The sequence below is a fragment of the Gastrolobium bilobum genome, unplaced genomic scaffold, assembly GCF_033153095.1.
Source record: "Gastrolobium bilobum isolate Gb01-03AN ecotype WA unplaced genomic scaffold, APGP_CSIRO_Gbil_v1 utg12007, whole genome shotgun sequence".
NCBI lineage: Eukaryota > Viridiplantae > Streptophyta > Magnoliopsida > Fabales > Fabaceae > Gastrolobium > Gastrolobium bilobum.
Window position 1 is genome coordinate 163,834 of NW_026895747.1, and position 11,121 is coordinate 174,954.

Consider the following 11,121-nt stretch of genomic DNA (forward strand, 5'->3'; position numbering starts at 1 on the left):
GGGCTTTAGGACCCGTGCTTCCGTACTTGGGTGAGGCGTCTGGTTTCCGTCTCAATGGTGGGCGCCAGATGGCGACTGGTGAGAACGCTTCTAGATCTGGTAGGCGCCAGTCTGCTGGGACTAGGAGGCGACGATCTGGTGAGTCTGGTGAAGGGGTTGGGTCTCGACCTTCACGGAGGAGTCATGCTAGGTCTTCTTGTCGTTCCTATGATCAGAGGACCGAATCACGCCGCCATTTTTCGCGGCGTTCCGATTTTGGAGTAGGGTGACTTGTTCGGCCTTTATCCTCTATTAATCGCCTACCGCAAAACCGTCCATTAGAGTATTATTACAAGCCTCAACCCTTAGGGACAACCCGGCCAAATGTTGCATCTCCAGTCGCCTTGAGCACATCTCGTGGTTATATTCCCAACATTTCTCATTCCTTCCATCGCCGTAAATATGACGAATCCATTGACAACCGTTTAGGTAGATACCACCCAGAAGATGGTAGGCTTATAAGGTATGGCGTGTGGGATGCCATTTATGAAGACCTGGGGCTTTATAAGATACCGCCTGCGTGGTGGCCTTCCTCTTTAAGCTATTCAGATTTTTACACCTCGAGCTCTTCGGAAACCTCAGACTCTTCTGGTAAGTTTCTTATTATTGATTGTTTTTTGATTGAGTTATTGGTAAGGGAATGCCGGTGGTCCAGGGAATAGGAGTTGGGTGATATGGAGGATTAGAGTTTGACTCTTTGTTGATCTTCTTGGCGTCGGTTGAAGTGTTTGGCGATTGACTGTGTGTTTGTCGCTCCCAGGTTTGATTTGTGGGTATTCTCATGGTTGATGGCGGTTGCAGAAGATAACGAATGCTTCTCGGCGAGGGAGTGGGTAGACCCGATGGTGGCTTCTTCTTCATCTTGTTATACCAGTGGGGTTATTTTGGACCAGGCTTATCGATCAGAAGGCAATTTTGATTTCACTGAAAGTGCCGAAGAAGAGACGAAATGGCAAAGCATTGCGGTTGGGGGCAGTGGCCGAGTTTGGGAAAAACCTAGCCATAGGGCGATCCCTCGATGGCGGTTCATGGTGTACAAGACTCACTTTACGGATCAGAAAGTTAGGTTTCCTTTATCTGAGGGTGTTAGCCCATCTGCGGGTTGCGCTTTCTCAACTGCACCCTAATGCTTGGGCGTTTGTTCGGGTCTTTGAAAAGATATGTCAATATTTTGGATGGGTGTGCTCTGTGCGGTTGTTCTTTTATTGCTTCCAGGTGTCGCCCTCATTGAAAAGCTTGGCTGGGTTTCACTGAAGGCGGGGACCAGATTGGGGTCGATATTTGCTCAGTACGCCAATTCATATAAGAACTGGAGGGGGACTTTTTTCTGGATTCAGCCAGTACTTAGCGATGATATCTGCTCGGGTGTTTTCAGTTCGCCTGATATGCTCCACCTCAACGCTTTTAAAGGTTTGCAGTAACTCTTTGACTTTCTCTAAGTATTTGCACATCAGTGGTCCTTTGGCTTGATACTCACCCGAGATCTGAAATGTCACCAACTGAGAGTCACTGAAGACTTTGAGGCGCTGGGCTCTCATCTCCTTTGCTTGGATTAGGCCAGCTATCATGGCCTCATACTCTGCCCGGTTATTTGTGGTATTGAAGTCGAAGGATAAGGAATGTTCGACAGCCACGTCGTCTGGATTTTCAACTATCATTCCTGCCCCTGAACCTTTGGCGTTTGATGAACCATCAACATATAGTTTCCATATAGCCGGGGTGGCGTTTCGGCTATTTGGCCATCAGGCAGGGAGGTGTGCGTCATTTCTGCAATGAAGTCTGTGAGGGCTTGAGCCTTAATGACGGTTCTTGGCTCGTAGGCGATTTCGTATTTCGACAGCTCGATCGCCCAAGACATCATTCTTCCAGCGAGGTCAGGCTTGTGCAGAACTTGGCGAATTGGTTGATTTGTCCTGACAATATCGGATGGCACTGGAAATACGGTCTTAGCCTTCGTGCGGCGAAGATAAGTGTGAAGGAACCTTTTTCCACCTGTTGGTACCAAAGCTCAGCCCCTTGTAGAACTTTGCTGATAAAGTAGATTGATTTCTGCCCCTCCTCTCTTGATTCTTTGACTAAGGCTGCGTTGATAGCCTCGGCGCCTACAGCGAAGTATAAATACAGCGTCTCGCCGTTGTTTGGTTTGGTGAGGATTGGTGGGCAAGAGAGAACTCTTTTAAACTCCTGGAAGGCTTTCTCGCATTCTTTCGGACCACTGAAAGGTAGTTCCTTTTTGAGTAAGTGGAACAGGGGGAGAAATTTATGTGCCAAATTTGCTAAAAAACGGGTGAGGGCCACGAGCTTCCCAGTTAACTATTGAACTTTTTTGACCGTTCGAGGGCTTCACATTTCGATAATCGCCTTGCACTTGTCAGGGTTGACTTCAATGCCTCTTTCAATAAGCATGAAGCCTAGAAACTTGTCGACGGGTACGCCGAAGGTGCATTTGCTTGGATTAAGCCGCATATTATACTTTCTCAGCCTATCAAACACGCCTTGAAGGTCCGACAAGTGTTGTTCTGGCGTTCTCGACTTGGCGATCATGTCATCGATATAAACTTCGATGCTTTTGCCAATCAAATCTTTGAACACTTCATTCATCATCCACTGATATGTGGCACCAGCATTCTTCAATCCGAAGGGAATCATGGTGTAACAATAATTGGCGTTATGGGTGATGAACGCCGTCTTCTCTTGGTCTTCTTGGAGCAGTGGGATTTGGTTGTAACCAGAGTACGCATCCATGAATGACAGCATCTTGAAACTAGATGCGTTATCGACCAACTGGTCAATGCTGTGGAAGGGATAAGCATCCTTGGGTCGACACATCCTCCACGCTCCGTTTGGCTTTTTTACCAGTACTGGGTTGGACAACCAAGTGGTGTACTTGATTTCCCTAATGAAGCCGGCGTCATGGAGTCTTTTAACTTCTTCATCAATGACCTTCTGGCGGTCGGGGCCGAACTTTCTCTTTTTCTGGGCGACGGGCTTTGCTTTGGGGTCCACAGATAACCGGTGGCAGCACACTTCAGGGTCGATGCCCGACATGTCTGACGGTTTCCAAGCGAATAGGTCTCTGTTGCCTCGCAACAATTTGATCAATTTGCTTTTCATTTCAGGGTCAATGGTCGCCCCGATGGTAGTTGTTTGATGATCATCAATGCCCAAGACGATGTGTTCTAATGCTCCATCTGGAGTGGGTCTGGCGTGTTCCACTCGGGGGTCGTCTCTTGCATCAAATTCTACTAGGAAACATTGGTCATGCTCCTTCACCTTCCTGCTGGGGCTTCCTTCAACTAGTTGGGCTGTGATTTGCTGGGGTTCTGGTTGATCTCTGAAGGTAACCTTGGTCGCCGGTCTCAGGGATATATTGTAGCAGCTCCTAGCCACTGTTTGGTCCCCTTTTACCGTTGCGACTTTGTTATCCCTAGATATAAACTTCATCGCCAAGTGCGGGTGGGATACGCTCGCCTCGAAGGCGGCGGACATCCTTCGGCCAAGGATTGCGTTGTATGCTGATAGGGTGTCAAGCACTAGGAATTGGATGTCAGCTGACTTTGAAGTGGGTGGCGTTCCCATGGATAAATGCAGTTTTATCATTCCAAGCGGCTTGGTAACTGTTGCGTTGAAACCTGAGAGTTCACCTGCGACTGGGGTTAAGTCTTTGGCTGTAAACCCCAACGCCCTGAAACATGGTAAAAATAAAATATCAGCAGAACTGCCGTGATCAACAAACACGTGATTGACGCCAAAATTGGCTATTATTGCTTGGATGACGAGGGGGTCGTCATGTCCGGGGAGGACGTTGCCTAAATCGTTGTAGTCCCAGACGATTTTAGGCTTGGTTGGACCTGAATCAACTTTCACTTTGCTGATGACTTTGCCAGCTACCGCCAAACACTGTTTCAAGTGTTTCTTCCTGGCGTTAGCTGTTTCACCGCCTCCGCTCAATTTGCCTGAGATCATGTTTATCACTCCGTTCTTGATGACAACTGAGTCTTCTTCATCTTCCTCCCATCTTCCTCCATTGCTTGGGCTAGCTTGTGCTCTGCGGTATCTTGGAGAGTCATCTCTATGGGCACGTTCATGGCGAGGCCGGTAACCTGATTGGTTAGTTCTTTTTCTTTCTGGTGATTTGCTACGCTCGCGGTATCGCCTGCCAGAACCGACAGCAAGAGCACCATCACTTGCCCGCCTTTTGGCACCGCCTTTGATAAGCTCATCAATCTCATCTTTGAGGTGTCTGCATTCTTCAGTACTATAGTCGTTACTGCGGTGAAATTTGCAGTATATGGTGACTTCTCTGGCTGGCTGTTGGTGCCGTGAGTTACTCTTATGCTCTTCTCTGTATTCCGTTTGCAGGACGCTGTGTGATTGTTGTCCTGAAGTGTCACACCCCAACGGGCGACGGGTTTGTGACCCTTCCTGCTTTCTTCAACGTGGTCCTTACTTTTACTGGTCTTCTTCTCTTGGTTGTGGACGTCATCAACTCGGCTCCCTTTGTACTCTTCTATCCGCATAAACTCTTGAGCTTTTTCCTTGACCTCTTCTAGGTCGGTAATTTCATGGCGAGCAAGCTCGTATGCGAACGCTCCTTAGCGCAAGCCCGACAGGAGTATATGTACTTGCACCTTAGGGTCCAGACCTTGGACCTGCAGAGCCTCTTTATCAAAGCGATCCAAAAAGGATCTAAGGGAATCCCCTGACTGTTGGCGAATCTTTTCGAGGGAGTGGACGAATTTAGGCACAGGGCGACTGGTTGCGAAATGGGTTTGAAACTTGCCTGCCAGATCATCCCAGGACGCAACACTACCGGTTGGCAAGGTGGTGTACCAAGTCAATGCTCTCCCGCCATAAGTGTAGGGAAAGTCCTGCACATGAGGAGATCCGTCTCACCGTGAAGAGTCATCGCCGCTTCAAACTTTTGGATCCATTCAAAAGGATCGGTGTCACCGACATACTAGGCGATATTGGAAGGGCCTTTGAAACCGAGAGGTATGGGGGTGAGGCGTAGGATATCAGTTAAGGGTTTGTTACGCCCTGAAGTATTAGCAGGCGTTACCCGTAAGTTCGAGTTGTGCGCGTGCTGGTCTGGTGGTGGGCGAGGTGCATGTGGGGCTTCAACCGAGTAAGAGAGGGCTGGTGCTTGATGGGCGATATATTGTGGCAGGCCAGGATTCGTACATGATCCTTGAGGTTGTAGAATCGCCGCATTGTGAGATGGTATTGCGTAACCATGGAATGGAAAGCCAGCAGGGAAAGGTGGGGGAAAGGGGTGGCCACGTTGTGAGTGTAAGGTCCAGGGGGATATGGGGTGACCACACGGATTCGGTGATCATTATACAGAGCCACCGGCTGACTTCGGGCGGTTGTCGATGATAAGCTGGTGGGATAGTTTGTGGGCCAGTGGCGGGAAGTGGCATTCCGAAACAAACTTCAGGTGGTGGGGGTTGAGTTGGGACCAAGTTCTCCCCTTGGAATTCGCATATGGCGACGCGACGATTCAACGGTGCTACTCTAGCATCAGCTGTTGGTAATTATGGGCCAACAGATTGCAACACCGGTGGAAGCGCCTCGCCAGCTACTTGTTCAGCAGGGGCTGAATGCATAGACGATGGGAAGTTGGAATGAACTGTTTGCGCATGACCTTCAGGGGTAACAGCTCTGGTCTGCTCTGCTCTTCTTGTCGTAACAGCCATGCTTAGCTACTAGAGAATGAAATGCCTCTCGTAGATCTTTGGTAGGAGAATGGGAATAGAAGTTTATAGTTTCCCACAGACGGCGCAAATGTACCGTTGGGATCTATAAGCCCACTATGTTGTTCCCTTTGGAGATGGAGTCACTATATGGATGATACCCTTAGCACAGGTAGAGACCATGCTAAGAGGCATTGTTCCAAGTATGAAGTATGCAATCAACAATGGAATTAGGTGTGTGTATGTGTGACTCAATGTAAATGGACAGAATAACGATACATAAGATACCTTCTTGGTGTGCCCAATGGGGCTATTTATAGGGGAAGGTGATGTGAATCTTCTGTGGGTTGGTGAGGATGGGGTCAACCCTTCTTGGGATCTGCTCATGATGGCAGATGCTGCTGGGCGTGGCAGGCACTGCGACGATAGCAGCGATGCGCCCCCTACGCCTGGCGGTGTCAGCGTGTGACAAAGGGACAGTTTCCTCTTATGGCATCTGGGGCGATTACCTTTGGGGGTTGGGATCCCGAGACGAGACATTTTGGTGTTTTCCCTAGGGAGTGCCATCACGTTGGGGGTTGGGAGGGTTGACGGTTGGTAGGGCTGACGTGGATAGGGAGTTGAGATTGGGCTTGGACCTTTGGGCCGCTGTGTTGTTGGGCCATCCATAACACAAAGTATGATCTCTTTGTTTCTGATTACCCAAAAATCAACCTGTCTCAATGTTGTACAATTTGTTTGCTCTAAAGTTGTTCATTGGAAAACACTCACAGTAAATGGGCACTGAAAAGTATATGAAGATAGAGATTGGTTAATCAGTGCCCAATTAATTTCCCTTATACTATTTATGATTCTTGCTAGCATTGTAAGTGTTTTTTAACACTTCCAAGTTTTGTATTTGTTATCAGTGAATCTGAAATAAAAGGCTAGCTTGATGGCCACATTGGTACATGTCCCACACATGTTTGCTATCAATAGGGGTGTGCAAGGATCAGGTCGGGTTAGGTTTTTGTGCCGACTCGACCCAACTTGGTTTTTATAGATCAGATATTTTGACTCGACCCGCTTTAATTTGATCTAAGTCAAGTCTGACTTGGTTTGGATTTTTTTGAACTAGTTCAGAACCGGGTCAGATCTGACCTGACTTGGTTTTTGAAGTGGGTCAAATCTGACCTAACCCGTTTTTGACTTGGTTTCAAAACATGTTTTTAATTTGATTTTTTTATAGTTATTGATTTATTTTTTAAACTCATGTAATTTAATTATTTATTTGTTTTAACATTTTTAGATTAATGATATATTTTTACCATTTTATCCTTTTTTTAAAATTAATATAATTATTATATTTTACATATTAAATTAAATTTAAAATTTCTAACAAAATTATTTATGTACTTTTCACTATACTAAAAAAGATCATATTTTCGATGAAATTTACGAAAATTTCGTCACAAAATTATTTTTTCGTCGGAATACTTTTTGTAGAAAAGCGACAAAATTTTTTCTCTTATGAAAATTTTTACAAAAATAAATTTTCTATTGAAATTTTCGACGAAATTTAGTTTCCGTCAAAAGTTTTGACGAAAATGATTTCTTCCATCAAATGTTTTAAACGAAAAAAGAATTTCGTCAAAAATTTTGACGGAATGTTTTTCGCTCAAAATTTTGATGGGAATGTGTTCTGACAAAAATTTCAACGGAAATTGTATTGAGGGAAATGTTTCATTCGAAACTTTCGACGAAATTTTTTGACAAAAATGTGTTTCGTTGAAAATATTGATGGAAATGTTTTTTATCAAAAAACTTGACGAAAATATTTTGTCAAAAATTTTCTATGAAAATGTGTTTCGCAAAATATTTCGACGAAATTTTTTTTTGTTTGTCAAAAAGTTTAACGAAAATGTTTTCGTCGAAAACTTTTGCCAAAATTTGAATTCTGTTCCATTGCAGACTTGTGCGACGGTATTTGGACGTTGCTAGAGGTCGAACGAGTTTTCGTCGTCGTGGAATGGGAGTCGAAATTTATCGTTTCCTACAGACGGCGCCAATGTTAGGTCCTGGATAGACCGTATTGCTATACCGTATGGTATGCGCTCAGAGATAGTGTATATCAGGTGTATACTAGGCTTATAGCCGAGGTCCCAATCACTGCGCACAAGCACTAGGCTAATAGCCAAGGGGGTGGGTGTGTGCACAGTGTGGGCAGTATCAGTAAATAGGTTAAAAGTGTGTACCTGGGGTTCTTAAGCTCTTATTTATAAGGATTACCTTCATAGACTTTGGCCTTTTGAGCTCCCCAGATTGCATTAGGGTTCAGCTCTCTTTCTGTTGGGATGTGATTCTTATCTTGTGCCCTTGACTGTTTAGTGTTGTTGAGATTTTCATGAATCTACCTCTTAGTAGATTCTTAGGTGAGTAGTTGGGATATGATATTCATATCCATAACAGTTGCCCCCCAGCTTGGTATTCTGAGGCTTGGAATGCTGAGGTGTTTGCTATGTCATCTCGGATTTAATTCACCCGAGTTCACTCGTTTTCGGTATTGCACCTTCGAAAGTTCAGGTCCACCACATTACTCGGAATCACTTTTGCCGAGGTCGTTCGCGTGATGCTTTTCGATCTTCCTTGGTATCGTATGTTGATATCGGTTTCTAACATGTCGGATTCGCCCCGAGTCCGTCTTATGCCTTCAGGCATTGTTTGTATCGAGTTTCGCCTCAGTAATGTCGGGCCAAATTGAAGTTCTTGGTCATGTTACGACTTTCGGCTGCGACCTCGTGGCCGAGCTCATTTTTTGACCTGCGAGATTAAGGCGAGTTTGGAGCTCGGAGCGTGAAGTTTGATCTTATCGCATCAACTTGACCTTTCGTTTCAGGCCCTGTTAAGACGGTTACCACGATCCACATGTTCCACATCTGTTGAGAGTTTGTGCATCGTGCAGGGCGCGCCATCCTGACTGTGTGCAGGTCATGATTGTGCTTATTAAATGTATTCAGGGGTGATTTTACCATTTGGCCCCTAACTGCTCAACCGTTTGGGGTCTTTTCATCTTCGCGCCTGTGGCTCATTTCCCTTTAAATGCAATTTTTCAAAATGGTATAGGAGTTTTCTTCTGGCATTGTCTTCATCAAGTGTTTTCCTCTCTTTGCTGTTCTTGGAGGTTCTCATTGAGTTCGTTCGCGTCTTCTCTAGCTATTTCCCCGTTGCTTCATTCACCTTTTATTCAGGTACTCCTTTCTTCCCTCCTTTTATTCATCAAGTGTCGGGCCAAAAGGCATGACGTTGTAGCAAAAATTTCCCTTTTCCGAGATGAAGGCGGTTTTTTCGTGGTCGTCTGGATGCAATGGGATTTGATTGTATTCAGAGTATGCGTCCATAAATGATAGCAGCTGAAATCCTGACGAATTGTCAACTAGCTGGTCAATGCTTGGCATTGGATACGAGTCTTTTGGGCAGACCTGATTGAGGTCGGTGTAATCCACGCAGGTCCTCCACTTTCCACTTGGTTTCTTTACCATCCCCACGTTAGAGAGCCACGTGGTGTACTGTATCTCCTTGATGAATCCGGCTTCTAGCAGCTCGTCGACGTGTTCACTTAAAGCTTGACGTCAGTCAGATCCTATCTTCCTTTTTCTTTTGGGACACTGACTGCGATCCAGGGTACATGGAGAGCTTGTGGCAACAGAAAGTTGGGTCTATTCCTGGGATTTCTGAGGCCTTCCATGCGAATACATCGGAATTTTCCTTTAACAAGGATATGAGTTCTTTTTTGAACTCGACCTCTAGGGTGTTCCCCACCTTGGTACGTCCTTCGCCGTCCTTCCGGATCTCGACGTCATCCAACTCCCATTGGGGTTCTGGACGAGGTGCTTGGAGCTCCTCTCTCATGTCCAGTTCGATCAAGTTTATCTCTCTTCCTGATGCCCTTAAGGACTGGTCCTTGGCTCCTCTATCCTTAAGCTCGGGGGGAGATGATGGGCCTCCTTGATGGACTCGCATGGTCTCATAGTAGCACTTTCTTGATTCTTCTTGATCACCTCGTATGGTGACAATCTCGTTGTTCATCGCAGGCATTTTCAGTGGTTGATGCTTGGTGGAGATCAGCATATCCCAGTCATGGATTGTAGGCCAGCCAATGATCACGTTGTAGGAAGACGAGGTGTCCACTACGACGAAACGAACCCTTCCAGCTCGGAACGAGTCCTTCGTGCCTAAGGTCAATTTTAGGTCGATGTAGCCTTTTGGAGGGGATGCCGCTCCGTTGAACCCGACCAGATCGGTGGCACATGGTTTTAGATCCTTTTCATCTAGGTTCATCCTCTGGAAAACATCCCAGAGAATTATGTCTGCTGAGCTTCCGTGGTCAATAAAGATTCTCTTCACTCGGCAGTTGACTAGCACTCCAGTGATCACCAATCCGTCAGTGTGTCCAGGTACGACTATTGCTAGTTCCTCCCGAGTAAAAAATAGTCTTGGGGGGGGGGGGGGTTTGCTGGCTTTCCCTTTGAAGGTCGGCATGTCTCTTACGGAAATGACCTCTTTCAGGTACTTTCTTCTGGCGTTGGCCGAGTCTCCTCCCCCACCTAAAGCTCAACTTATCACGTTGCATTCGAATTCGGCTTCGGGAAAAGTCTCATCCTTGTCGTCGACCTCTTTTCCTTTGGTGGATCGGTCTTGTCTTTGATCCTTTCTATCCTCTCTCTTTGGGCTTTGACTTCGGCTCCGGCTTCTTTGCTTTCGCTTATTATTTTTCTTGCCCTGTGTTCGGATGATATATTGCTTCAACTTTCCCTCTCTGACGTGCTTTTCAATTGCATCTCGGAGGTCCCAGCAGTCATCCGTAAAGTGAACGTTTTGATCGTGGAAGGCGCAGTATTTGTTCCTGTCTACCCCGAACTTGGTTTTGAGGGGTCGAAGTCTCTCGACATTGCGCACCTCGGTCTGAGCCACCTCTTTCCATATCCTGGATCTGGACACGTTCAAAGGTGTATAATCGTCATACTTCCTCCTTGATGATCGATCTTCCGACCTCTTATCACGAGTGTCCTTTGCTTTTTTGGATCCCTTCTGGTCCCGGTCTTTGTTGTTTTTCTTACTCGGGCTTCAACGTGTCAGGCTTCATACTCGAGATTCGACGTAGACCTTTTGCATGTCTTCCACGTCAATGTATTTATCCGACCTTTGTCGAAACTCTTCCAGATCGTTCACCGGGTTTTTAAAGATAGACCTCGCCAGTGGGAGTCGCCATCTATTCCCGAAATGATTAAGTGGAGGTGCACTTCTTCAGTTAAGCCTCGGACCTTGAGGGCGGCATCCTTGAATCGATCGAGGTACTTCCTCAGCGATTCGTTCTCCTTCTGCCGGATTCTTCCCAATGCATAGGCTC